Below are 13,667 nucleotides of genomic sequence, written 5' to 3'. Positions count from 1 at the left end.
AGTTGTGAGGGTGATCCCATCTTTGGCCTTGAAATAAAAGAGACTTATGAATACAAACGGTGTTGGTGATGGCAGGTGAAGTGAGTCCTCAGCATTGCCAGCCAAAGAAGTGATGGGAAACAACAAATCATGGTGCTGCCGAAGAGTTTTGTGACTCCTTCACAGAATCCGTTTCTGATCACAGCCCATCTGCAGAGCAGGCTTACAATGCTGATGGAAGTCTGGCATCGCGTGCAAAGTTAATTCTGACACATTCGGGGAAGGAGCAGTGAATCGAGTACCTGTGATTTCCAGTAGAGGGATAAACTATTCCTGTACTGTTAATAATAGGTAGGTTCCCCAAAAATAATACCTTTGTTGTCCTGGTGCTTCCAAAGTGGGCACACGTTAACTGGTAGCTTTCATAGTAGATGGACAGGTGGATAGAAGACGTATTTCCTCTTCACTGGTTTTAGTATCTTGTGGCATGTATAATGAAATTTTTTCCTAAGGGCCTTTGCTATCTTTTAAAAACATTTTTTTTTATCATTAAGGATTTAAAAAACCCCACTAAAGTGAGACATTCCTTATCCAGATTCACTAACTAGCAAGATTTAGCCATATTTGCTCCATGTTTCTCTTTCCAAGTGAGGACCTAACCTTTGTCAGGTCCTGGATGGCTAAGATAGGCTTAATACTGTTATTAGGTATTTAAAGCCTTATTCAATCAGGATCCAGCCTCCCCACAACTTGTAGCTTTCTCTCCCAATAGACCCTTACATGAATTCTGCATTGTAGACAATTTTAATTAACTATAGTCCCTGAAAACACATTGAAAATTTCTGCCCCTGCTTATGCCATTTTTTTTCCTTTCCTTTAAAAAAAAAAGATTTATTTATTTGAGAGAGAGAGACAGAGAGAGGGAAACAGCACATGAGCAGGGGGAGGGGGAGAGGGAGAATCTTAAGCAGATGCCCTGCTGAATGTGGAGCCTGATGTAGGGCCCCATCCCATGACCCTGAGATCATGGCCTGAGCTGAAATCAGGAGTTGGACGCTTAACTGACTGAGCCACCCAGGCACCCCTATGCCATTTTTTTCTGCCTAGTACTTTCCTTTGCTCTATTTCTGGCAAGCAAAGTCCTGCCCAATGGGCAGACCCTGGCTATCTGTTCATTTAACAGCCAAACTACATTTCCCAGCCTCTCTTGCAGTTTGGAGTGGGTGTAACTGAGTTGTACCACTTCCAGGCCTTGCTTATGTAAACCTGCCAATTTACTTTTCCTTTAGTGTCTTGTCTGCCTGCAAACTGCATGTAAATATCAGAACAGCTCAGTTATGCAAGTCAAATATGGAAGGTGGCAGAACCTTCATCTGTCTTGTCCTTGAAAGATTGAGTGGAACAGGGTCTCTCCTCCCTGACTGAACTTTTCATGCATTAGAAAAAATTACTCTTGGGTCAAGCTTACCACATTGGGGGATTTCTGTCTTAGGGGAGCTAGTGTATCTTAACAAATGTATCTGTCCTTCAAGTCTGGTTCATATTCTCTCTTTTCTTTCACATCTGCCTTTATTGCTCCAGGCAAAAGTGATGCCTCCTTCCTTTTAATTATCATAGCGTAGAGTTCTGAATTTTATGTTGATTTTATTTGTATGCACTCCAAGCCACCTCAACTTCCTGCCCACCTGCCTCCAAAAATTGTCCCTGTACCCACACCTATGCTGTCTGCCTTTCTGTAAGTCCCATGGAGGAACAGAAGTGCCCCTCCTCATGTCTTAGACCAGGCCTGCCCTCGAAACCCATCTCCCTCTTGCTGCCTCAGGGATCCTGTTTTGCTGTGTCTGCCTGGGATTGCAGATTTTCCCTGAACTGGTTCTGTAGCATTTGACGACATGCATTGTTCCTCGCTTCAGAGAACCCCATTTCCTTTGGCTTCTGAGGCTGTGTTGGTCAGGATAGGCCAGGTTACACTGCAGTAACCCAGTTAGTGATCCCCGAATCTCAGTACTCGCAATGGCAGAGATTTCTCCCTTGTGCCCTATGGTCACTTAGGTCAGCCACAGATCTGCTGTGTGTCCTCTTCATTCTGGGCTGATGAAACACTCTGTGGAATGCGGTCCTTCTTCTATAAGAGGGAAAAAAAGAGGTCACAGAGAAGCACATACCAGCTCGTAAAGCTTCCACCGGCAAGTGAGTGACATAGGTCCCCTGTCCTCACATTCCATCGTCCAAAACATGTGACATGGCCCAGCCTGATGTCAGTAAAGTGTCACGTGGAGTCCTTCCCGGGCAGGGCAGGGTGACAATCCAATCTGCCACAACACTGCCTTCCCTCGCTTGTCCCCTTTCCCTGTCTCCTTGGTGGTTTCTAGTCCCCTGAATTCAAACTTGCATGTCAGATACAGCCTCATGTTCATGTCGCTTCGCTGGGTTTCCTAACTGATTTTTGCTGTTTAAAAGCAGGATGTGGGGCGCCTGGGTGGCACAGCGGTTAAGCGTCTGCCTTGGGCTCAGGGCGTGATCCCAGCGTTATGGGATCAAGCCCCACATCAGGCTCCCTCTGCTTTGAGCCTGCTTCTTCCTCTCCCGCTCCCCTGCTTGTGTTCCCTCTCTCGCTGGCTGTCTCTATCTCTGTCGAATAAATAAAATCTTTTAAAAAAAATTAAAAAAAAAAGCGGGATGTACTGTATAGTGACTAACATAATATAATAAAAAAACATTAAAAAAAAAAAAGCGGATGATCTCAGCCGCGGGGCCACAGGTATCACTTTTCTTGAAGAATCCGGAGATGGGGCAGGCCTGGGCGGCGTGCACCGTGGTAGCCTCTGCTGGAGCAAGGCTATGGCTGTCCTGCTTAGATGAGCTTGCGGGCTGCAGTTGGACACATCCTCCTTTGTGCGTATGGTTCATGTTGCTGCCAGCCTGCTTGGCATCCCTGTCTGTTAGGCCTTCTTTAAATGCTGACGACCCTACAGCTTCCTCCTTGGCCTCTGTTCTGCCCACTCTGCATATTCTCCTGCAGCGAACTTCTTTTTCCCTCTGGCTTCACTTTCAGCGCTCATCCAAGCCATCCTCTCTGTCTGCCCTACGACTGTGTTACTTTAGGTCCTCATCACCTTTTACCTGGCTGATTTTGTCAGCCTCCTGCCCTCTCGCACAGCCTCTAGTCTGGCAGGAGCTCTGATCTATCCCTGAACAATGATCTATTATAAAGTGCACATCTGGTTACATAAGCACTCCTACCCATCCCCACCATGCATTTCTTTGACACACCGTTGCTATGGGAGTGAGCCCAGTCTCCTTTAGGGTTCTCGCCTCCTGGCCCTGCATCCTCTCCTGTCTCTCTTCTTGCTTCCACTCTTTGCTATATGATTTGGTCACATGGAATTACTTCAATAAGCTGTACTGTCTTTCCAGGTCTCTCTGTGTGCCACCCTTGTTCAGCGTGGGTAGCATCTTCTCCTCTTGGAAGCCTTCCTTGACTGCTCTCCACCCTCACCCACACTGGGCTAAGTGTCCTATTTGCTGCTTCAGAATCACCTCGTATCTCCTCTACCATAGTCCTTAGTATACTTCATTGTAATCACATTTTAATTTCTCCACTTCTCCAATTAAATGGCATTAGGGGCTGAATTGGGTCCCCCTATCCTCCTCCCACCAAAGTCATATGTTGAAGTCCCAACCCCCAGTGCTCCAGAATGAAACCATATTTGGAGATAAGCTCGTCAAAGTAGTGATTAAATTAAAATAAAGCAGTTAGGGTGAGACCGTAATCCAATCTGAATGGTGTCCTTATAAAAGGAGGAAGCAATATAGGGATGTGTGCTCACAGAGGAAGACCCAAGTGAGGACACAGGGAGAAGACTGCCACCTGTCAGCCAAGGAGAGAGGCTTCTAAAGAAGTCAGACTTGCAGGTGCCTTGATCTTGGACTTCCAGCCTGCAGAACTATGAGAAAATAAATTGTTGTTGTGTAAGCCACCCACTCCGGTATTTTGTTACAGAGGCCCTAGTGAACTAATACAGATGGGAAGCAATTCGAGGACTGGTTCAGGTCTTTTCCTTTTGGTAATTTTACCATATGCTTTAAAGCCTGTCACGTAGTAAAGGCAAAATAAGCATTTATGGAATCAGTCTATTGATAAATTGATAAATGGGTAACAAATTTGATATTGATCGATGAAGTCCATTTTGAGAGTTATTTTGAGATGACAAATTTGAACATAACTAAGGAGCCTTATTATGAAAAGACTTGCAAATCACAGATGTGCATGAAAAATGCGTTGGTTAGTGAATAAGAGGTCATACCCTAACAGTGTTTTGTATGTAGAGTAGCTTTTCTCTATGAAACAAAAAAGGCTCTGGCTCCTCTGGGAACAGCAGTGAGAGGCACCAGGATTTGGGAACTTTTAGGGAACCCAGGATGTGAGGGGACAGGCAGCTGGCCTGGGACTTGAGGAAGCCCTTGGGCTGGCTAGCACCAAGTCCTGCACTGGCTGGTGGAGCGCTGAGTCCTGCGGCCCGTCCTTCGGAATGATCCTCGCACAACTCCCATGACAGGACCCAGCCACACTTGCTCTAGAATGAGCCTTCTGGAATGGCGGTGGAGGGAAAGAAATGGCAGATTTGAGGAGAGAAGAAAGATCACTCTGTCAGAATTTTATATGACGACAAGCATCTGGGCAAGAAGTTTCTGCAGGGTCAATCAGTCATCCAGATGTTTGCTATCCACACACATGACAATATCTGGAAACATCTGGGTGGTGAGTGGCAAGGCTTGTGTGTTTCTACACGTGGGTCCGATTTGGGCAGTCCCAGCCAGGAACAGGCTCAGTCAGAAGGAAGCAGATGAACTGTTGCCACATTCCACACAGGTTGCACTGGATTGGAAGAGACTAGGTTTGGCCAGAGTTGTGGTTTACCAGGCACGTGCACACACACATGTACACACACACACACACACGCAGTCCAGGGCTGCTTGTGTGGATCCAGAGAGACTGCATGTTAGGAGTTCCAGAGAGAAGAAGGCTCCCCTTGGGACTGAAGGATGCCAGGCAGCAGCCTGCTAGACCCGCAGTGTTCGATGCATTGAGCCATCTCAACCCGTGTATAAGTTGGTAACCGGCATTGGTCACTGGCAGCAGCGGCAGCCAGAGAACACAGTAAGATAGTGTGCTCAGGGAAAGAAGGAGAGTAGGACCAGGCCAGTGGTAAACATCTTGGTGGTTAAGGTGGCTGATATGAACGGGAGTCAGAAGACAGGCTTAAGTTTCAGTCCTGAGGAGCCAACATCGCCTGCAGTGAACAAAGGGGACTCACAAGGAAACAGCAGTCCTGGATCACGACCCCATCTCACCGTGGAGCTTTGGGTTCATCAGACCTGAGAGGGTCCTGAGACCAGATTAAGTGGTGCTATCATTCCAATTCATTCAGTCTTCATCCACTTGACCATATTTATTGACTGCCTACAATGCATGGATCAAGAACTCCAGTAGTTAGTGGGGATTGAATAGGAAACTTCTAGTCTATGGAGCATGTAGAGAAAATAGGCCCTTGCGGTACAGTGGAACTGGTGCTCCGATGGGGGAGCTGGGCTGGGCCATGAGCGCTCACCCGGCCTAGCCTCCCTCCTTCCTGGAGGAAGCAATATCCATGTGAAGATCGGAAGGGTGAGTGGAACTGAGCCAGGGAAAAGGAGGGCTAAGGAGTTCACCGGAAGAGGGGACAGAGGTAAAGCGTCATCCGTTCAGAAAGGCTGGATTATTTGGTGAGAGAAATGTGGCAGGAGACATCAACACGGCTCAGTCGTGGGGAGAATTTGTTCCTCCTGGTGGTGAGGATGGACCGCTGGCAGGCTGAGTTTGTGGGCTAAAACTCCAAATATAGAGCAGAGCAGGAGGTGAAGGTTAGGGAATTGCTTGTATGTAATTATCACCAGCCTGAGAATGAGTGAAATCCCTACCAGAGAGTGAGAAGGCAGAGCCCAGGGCAGGATCCTGAGAATCCCCAACCTTTAAGGGATGGACAGGGTGGCAGGGGCACCTGAGGCCAGCGGGGATGGGCAGCCAGAGAGCTGGGAAGAGAAGCAGGAGAGGTGGCAGTGAGGTCGGTTCCCAAAGGAAGAGCAGGTTTGAAGATCAGGGCCATGCTTAACTGTGTAAAAGGGGCTGAGAAACCAAGTCAAATAATTGGGAAAAAATGCCTACTAAGCATTTTGGGATCATGGTGAGGTCAGAAGCTTCCTGATAATTCCCGTGTAGGGAGGGAGTAGAGGGGAGGAAGAAGAGAGAAAACAGTGTCGCGAACTTTTTAAAGAATTCTGGCCATGATGGCGGGAAAGAGACCGTCTCTACCAGAACCAGAGGATTTTGGGGTGGAGGCACATTTAAGAGGAAAGAGAGAAGAGCGTATTTGAATTTCACTGAGTGCCTTGGGGAACTGAGACAGTTCAGCAGGGACGGGAGTGGATCCCAGTGTTTAAAGGAGTGGAAGGTGCACGCCACTTTGCAGCAAGCCCAGAACTTGTTGCGATGCTGTGTGGTTGTAAGGGACTGGAGTCTGGTGGTCAGACCGCGTAGATTGAGCCCCACCTCTTCCGTCTCGCGGCTGTGTGCCCTTCAGCAAGCCACTTAAACTCTGTAAGCCTCAATTTCTTTGTCTGCAACAATGGGACTTACCGTGTAAGGCTATTCGAAATACCCAGTTCTGTAACGTACATAAAGTGGTTAGCACAGTGCCTGGTAAGTACTTTCCTAGCATGATTGTTTCAGGAGGCTGGCTGCTTGTCAGGAGCCTGTCCATAGAGGGCAGGGGATAGGAGCCTCCCCATGTCTTCCTCTATCTTGGATGGGGCGAAGGCTCCCTCTCGCTGCTCTGCTCACTCTTTCCCAGCCCCAGAAGCCACAAGCCCTTGTTGATCTCTGTGATCTCGACTGTACTTACTGTATGGGGCCTCTGACAGGAATAGTGGCTGGGGACACGCCTACTGGCGTCTCTGCCTCGCGGGGCAGGTGACGCCTCAAGGGGAAACCACAGCTTCGTGCCTCTATTCTGGAAAGCCCAGCGCCTGTGTTTCTGTAGACCAGGGTTGCTGTTAAAGGGAATGTGGATTGCCCTCTTGGAACTGTAAGGTGCTTCCGAAATGGTTTCTTTGTGTTTGAGCATCGCCACAATACATTGTATAATGTGATGGAACAAGAAGGGAGCGCCCCAAGGGAGGGCAAGGCCATTCCTCGCTTTCTAAGCTAAATTCTCTGTGTTCTTTCACTTTTGTTGCCTGCCCCAGTTTTTTCCCAGCAGTGACTGAGCCTGCCTCCCCGATAACCCCCATCTCCCCAACCCCCAATTAGAGAGCTAGATAGGTTTATTCCCACAGAATCAGACAGGGATCCAAAGAAGGAGCTTGGGGCTGGGTTGAGAATCCAATGCCTAGAGAGGAAAATGAGGCTCAAGGTTCCTCAGTGAGTAACTCGATGGCCAGTCCAGAACTCAAAACTTGGGCCTCCTGGCTCTTGCTACAGTGCTTTTTTCAGAGCTCCTCCCGGTAAATGATGAGGATTTAGTAATCCACCCATCTCCCTTCAGCCTCTGACTGTTGCTGACTTACTCATCCAGAATGCTCTGCGCACCTCCGGTGAGTCAGGTCCTTGCTAGGCACTGGGGACATACCAGCAAAACAGAAATCAATCTCTGCTCTCGCAGGGCTTACAGTTCAGCAAAGGGAGACCGATAATAAATAGGACAAACAAATAAAGGCTAGAGATATCCTCCACAATGTCTCCTCAGGGGAACGTTTTCTCAACAGAATGCCACTTGAATGATTAAAGCCCAATTTCATGGAATGTTATGTATCTCTTAATACAATGTTTTGTTTTTGGTCCATGATGATATAGAAAAACATAGACACCTGTGACCCCCAAACTCCATACAACATTTACACTAAATGACTTGCAGGAATCGTTTTGAGTTACAGTCTAAAAACAATTCCTAGAAAGTCAGAGTTTGTTTAAAAGCCCGTGGAGTGTCAGCATGGGGGGTGTGCCTTGGTGGTTGTTAGAGCCAAGAGAGGGCTCTTCGTGACGAACATGGCAGTTTTTTGGTAATCAGGAAGCAATGCTGCGGCATCCTAGCACGCATGTGCTATGTATGTGGAGGTAGAGATGTTTTAGATTGTATCAGTTACATTTTAAGAAATCGGTTAGGAACTTTGAGTTGATCACTTTTCCCAAATGAAGTCATGGGAAATAGGCTCCCAGTTAAGCATTGTGCGGAAGGCTGGTATTTAAGAATCTTTCCTGTTAATTACGTTGTGGGAAGGCGAGAGGTGTCATAAACTATCAGGGCCATATTTGTGCATTTTCTCATAGCAGCGTCTTGTTGGGACTATGGTTGCAGTCTCAGTGTCCCCCTGGGTGACAGATCCTTTTTGGGGGGTAGCTAGCCCAGAAAATGGTCTTTAAGTCAAAGACGTTTAGGTGGACACCCTGGCTATGAACATGTCCTCCCTTGGGAAGCTCGGTGATGATGACCACGACTCCTTGCAAAATAGATTCAACAGGAAGAGCAAAATGGTCCCCTTGTCAAGTTCAATGCCTGACTTTTGCCAGGAGGGGTGGCCCAGTTCCATGAGCTTTTTTTTTTTTTTTTTTTTTTTTTTTTTGAATGGTAGCTATGGAATGGTAGGAAGTCTCCCACAAAGGATTTCCTTTGGTCATTGTTGTTTTTTTGCTTAGAAAAAACATGCAGTGGGGGAAGGACAAGAATCTCCCTCCCTTTGTGAATTCTGCGATTCAGAGTTTAAAAGGCTAGTGGCAGGATCTGGGTCACAGACTCGGTTCCCTTCTTATATGGGGCCTTGTGCTTTACATGCCTGTCCCTTTAAATGTTGGGACAAGAGCCCTCATTCCGTCCTATTTTTATATTTGATCACATGAGTGAAAGGTGTTTTCCTTGAGGTTAGAATCTGTACTAAGGGAAGTACCAAGTACTGGAATAACCAAATCTCAAATTTTAGCTCTGTAAAGACTTGAAAGGTCACTTGGTTCCACCTCCTTCTCAAAGCAAAACCCCCCTCCTACTCCCAGAGTCAGCTATGTGAGAGTGTGTGCTCTGGGCACATCTGAGGGAGGTGAGTGTATTAGTCAGGGTTCTCCAGAGAAACACAACCAACAGGACATGTATACGTATAGGAGGAAATTTACCTTAAGGATTGGCTCACACAATTAGGGAGGTGGACAAGTCCAGAATTTGCAGGGTGGACCACAGGCTGAAGACCCAGTGTTGTGGTCTGGATGTCGGTCCCTCCCAAATTCATAGGTCGAAATCCTGATGCCCAATAGGATGATGTTAGGAGGCAGAGCCCTCGTGAATGGGCTCAGTGTCCTTATACAAGAGCCGAGAGAGCTCCCACCCCTTCTGTCACATGATGAAAAGTCGACAGTCAGGAAGAGGGCCCTCACCCAACCACGCTGGCACCCCATCTTGGACTTCCAGCCTCCAGAATGGTGACAAATGAATTTGTTGTTTTTAAGTCACCCAGTCTGTGGCATTTTGTTACAGCCCCCCAAACAGACTAATGCTGCAGTTCAGGTCTGAAGGCCATCTGCTGGCAGAATCCCCTTCTTGCTCAGGGGAGGTCAGTCATTTGTTCAATTGAGGCCTTCAACCGATTGGATGAGGCCCACCCACATTAATGGAAGACAGTTTGCTTTACTCAAAGACCACTGATTTAGATTTACCTCTCATCCAAAAACACCCTTACAGAGACATCTTGAACAGTGTTTGACTATCTGGGCACAGTGGCCTGGCCAAGTTGACACATAAAATTAACCATTACAGTGGGGTGTAGAATCTGGAATATTATGTGTACTTGTAAATGTCCAGCAATTAAAATACACACACACACACACACAGAGAGACACACACGGATTGAACGGTCTCTGTGCGGAAGGAAATGAAGAGCAAGCCTTGTGGGGGAAAGTATCTCCTCAGTGCTTTCTGCCTAGGAAAACGGGTGGGCAAAGGATATGACATCTGGGTCTGGATACTGATTAGGAGCGACCTTGGCTTCAGAGCTTTTAAAAGCTGGTGTTCGCCAGCTGCAGAACTTCCTGCATCCCTGGATTTGCATGGGGACTGAAAAGGACAAGTAACTGGTGTGTGTGTGTGTGTGTGTGTGTGCACGTGCCTGCGTGTGTGGAAAGTGTGCACCCATCCACATATGTGAGGCAGCATAACAGAAAGGTCAGCTGGCACATGGAGTGGGGAGCCACACTGCCCAGTTGGAATCCCAGCTTTGCCACTGACTTACTGTGTAACTGTGGGCAAGCTACTTAACCTTTCTGTGCTTGGTTCCCACAGCTGCAAAATAGGGAAATAGCAGAACCCATACTTCGTAAGCTGAGAGGAATAAATGAGATAGTAGCTGTGAAGGGCTTTCAAGGTCACCTGACACTTAAGTCCTAGAAATGTCAGTCGTCATCATCATTATCTATACAATACATGTCAATTGTTGTCATGACTATTGTTTTTTAAGATTTTATTTATTCATTTGTCAGAGAGAGAGAGAGAGAGCACAAGCAGGGGGAGTGACAGAGGGAGAGGCCGAGGGAGAAGCAGACTCCCCGCTGAGCAAGGAGCATGATGCGGGCGTATCCCAGGACTCTGGGATCATGACCTGAGCCGAAGGCAGAAGCTTAACAGACTGAGCCACCCAGGCATCCCTGTCGTGATTATTTTTTTTTTAAGATTTTTTTTATTTATTTATTTGACAGAGATAGAGACAGCCAGTGAGAGAGGGAACACAAGCAGGGGGAGTGGGAGAGGAAGAAGCAGGCTCATAGCAGAGGAGCCTGATGTGGGGCGATCCCATAACGCCGGGATCACGCCCTGAGCCGAAGGCAGACGCCCAACCGCTGTGCCACCCAGGCGCCCCCGTGATTATTTTTAAGCAAAGTCCAAAACTCTACTAACGTGGTGTTGCAGAGCCTGTGCCATATACGGCTTCACAAGATGCATGCTTTTAGTACTTCATTAATGAAACTCCACTCGACAGGATCCAGATCCTATCTGTCTTGGATTAAATAGATTTTTTAAATAAACAGTGTTATAGCAAGATGCTGGCATGACGTTGGAATAAATTCAGCATTTTGGGTTTGCAAGGATCACCTGCAGACACACAGTCTTTCTGCTGGGGAGAGGGGGGTACAGGCGGCCTCTCCACTTGCTTGCTCACGTTCTTGGCGAACTTGTTGCTGGCCACCTGAGGTTCAGGTGCGCCCGAGGCTGCTGGAACCGGAGCACAGATAATGACAGCTGGTGGGCTCCAGTGTGATCCGGCTCCTTCTCCCTGATAAATGGCTTCACAGATGTTGCCAGCTTCATGCTCAATTAATCTCAGTTGAGTTGATCATCCAGTTATAAAGAAAACCATTAGCAATAAGGCAAAACTTCCCAAAGAGCTTTTATAGGGAGGAGGAAAGGAAGTGAATTGGTTTTTTAAAGAAATTAAGATGATGAACCGTGTTTGAAAAGAGCACAGCACCAGCCTTCTCTCTCCCCAGCTGACTCAGCCCTAAGGGGGTGGGATAATAAAGTAATTTTTTTCACCTATTCATCTTAAGAGTCATTAAAAGGAAATCTTTTAAATAAGCAAGCACATATAAAGCATATCTTATGCCAGACTTTATTTGAAGCTGAGAAACTTTACACATACTGTTATCAACTTATTTAGATTTCCAGCGACACAGTTAGAACAACAAATGGTATTATTTTTCACCTGTTTTGCAGATGAGGAATCTAAAAAGAAGGCTTAAGTAACTTGTCCAGCAGCATAAGTGGTTGAACTGGGATCCAAAGTCGGGGCTCTCAGGCATTTGCTCCATGTGTTACATCACTCTACTTTTGGGGGGGACCCAGATTCCAACAAGGCCAGTCCCCTAGCTCCAACCTTTCCTTCAGGGGCCCATCACCTGATTCCTGGCATATTACATTCACGTTTCTATTAGCCCATGAATACCTTCAAAAAGTAACTCTGTTACTGTAGGTGTAATACATGTTCATTTTAGAAAAAAAGCAGAAATACAGAACCCCAGGGAGCAAACAAAAGAAAATAATAATTATTCATTCTCCTCCACTTACTATAACCCTCCTTGACATTTTGGTGTATATCCTTCTAGATTTTTGTCTACGTACATCCTTGCCTTTTAAGCAACAATGAGCTCATATGCATGCTGTCCTGTAATCTGAGGTTTTTCACCTAATAGTAGAATGTCTTCTTTTGAATAAATACATTTCTATGACATCATTTTTAATTCTTAGAAAGTATTCCACCATATGGAAACATTACAATTTACTCAACTAATCCTTGCATTTTGAACAACTCATGTGTTTCCAAATTTTGAAATTAGAAATGAGCCTACTGTAAACATCCTTATAGCTCACCTCATAGGCACATTAAACACATTTTAATTAATTAAATTATTAATATTCATTAGTATTCATATTTTTTAATAATTATTATAAATTCCCAGTAGCTCAAAGGTGTATTTCCAAACCCCCACCCTCCTTCATTTCAAGATACTCCTCTATTAATGAAGGTGATCACTGGATCAGTAGCAAGTTCTCATCAGTTTTCATTAGCATGAATCTTGATTTCATTAAAATTGTATGAATTCAACATTAAAACTGTTGTGAATTGTGTTTTAATTTTTTAGAAGGTAACTGATGGCATATGAATAAAACATACAGAAAGTGGCATGTTCTGACAAGCTCTCGGGAGGCCTCCCCGTAATTCCTCCTACGCAAGACCCCGGCGGGGTGGGACACCAGGGCTGATGGACGACAGTCTCTCCTCGTGCACTGGGTTGAGATTCAGGACTAATATTCCACGTTAGGGCAATGCCTCTGCCACTCCTTGGTTCAGGCCCTCGTTAGCCTCTTCTGGAAATCTTTCCTCAGCCTCCTGCCTGGTCTCCTACTTCCTGGAGCTTCCCTTCTCTATTTGCACATTACTACCAAATTTAGCTAACTCACCAGGCTGATACTGCTCAAATAGCCAAAAACCTTCAGAATAGTTTCTGATTAAAGATTAAGAGATGAAAGTACAAGAAAAGGTTTAGTCCAACTCTCAAGGGGTGTATCTCTCTCCGCTCCAACACCCGCCCTGTCCAGGAGCAAGCTGGTTCTGCCTCTGCATTGATTCAACAGATAGGAAAAGCTGTGTGTGTGTTGGGGGGGGGGCTCCTGTTTCCCAACCCACTTTTCAGAAGGTTTGGTCTAGGCTTCAGGGAGTCAGGGGCCCTTCTGGTGGCAGCTGGCCATGAGGCACCCATCCCCCGCCCCCCAATGCATACAGGCCCATAGGCCACCTGCCCTTCTGCACCAAGGGCTGAGATTCTCCTCATTTAGAGTACTTTCTTTCTCTCTCTCTCCTCCCCGCAATCAGGGTTGGATAGGCTCAGCTCATATGTATGTTTTCAGTGCCTCTAAAAGAATTGTATTCTTCCTCTAAAAATGTCTTTAATTGGGGAGCAGAAGCGGCAGGAATTTAGACTCAGATCAGGGGACAGCATGACACTTGTTTTCTCACAGAAAAGGTGCTTGTGAAGAATTTTATCCTTATTAATGTGACTCAAATGGAACTGAGCTTGAAAACAGATGAACTGAGCTTGCGGGGTGTATTTTAAGGGT

At 46.4% G+C, this 13,667-nt stretch overlaps 1 long non-coding RNA gene across 1 annotated transcript in view; it reads left to right on the top strand.

Annotated features, from left to right (window-relative positions):
* The window catches only part of LOC105236959, a 219,148-nt gene that overhangs the window by 179,704 nt on the left and 25,777 nt on the right, over positions 1-13,667 (top strand). The gene's annotated exons all lie outside the window — the stretch shown is intronic.

This window comes from Ailuropoda melanoleuca, chromosome 7 (genome assembly GCF_002007445.2).
Source record: "Ailuropoda melanoleuca isolate Jingjing chromosome 7, ASM200744v2, whole genome shotgun sequence".
In the NCBI taxonomy this organism is placed as follows: Eukaryota; Metazoa; Chordata; class Mammalia; order Carnivora; family Ursidae; genus Ailuropoda; species Ailuropoda melanoleuca.
Note: the sequence above shows the minus strand (reverse complement) of the source record. Positions and strands in the feature narration are given on the sequence as shown.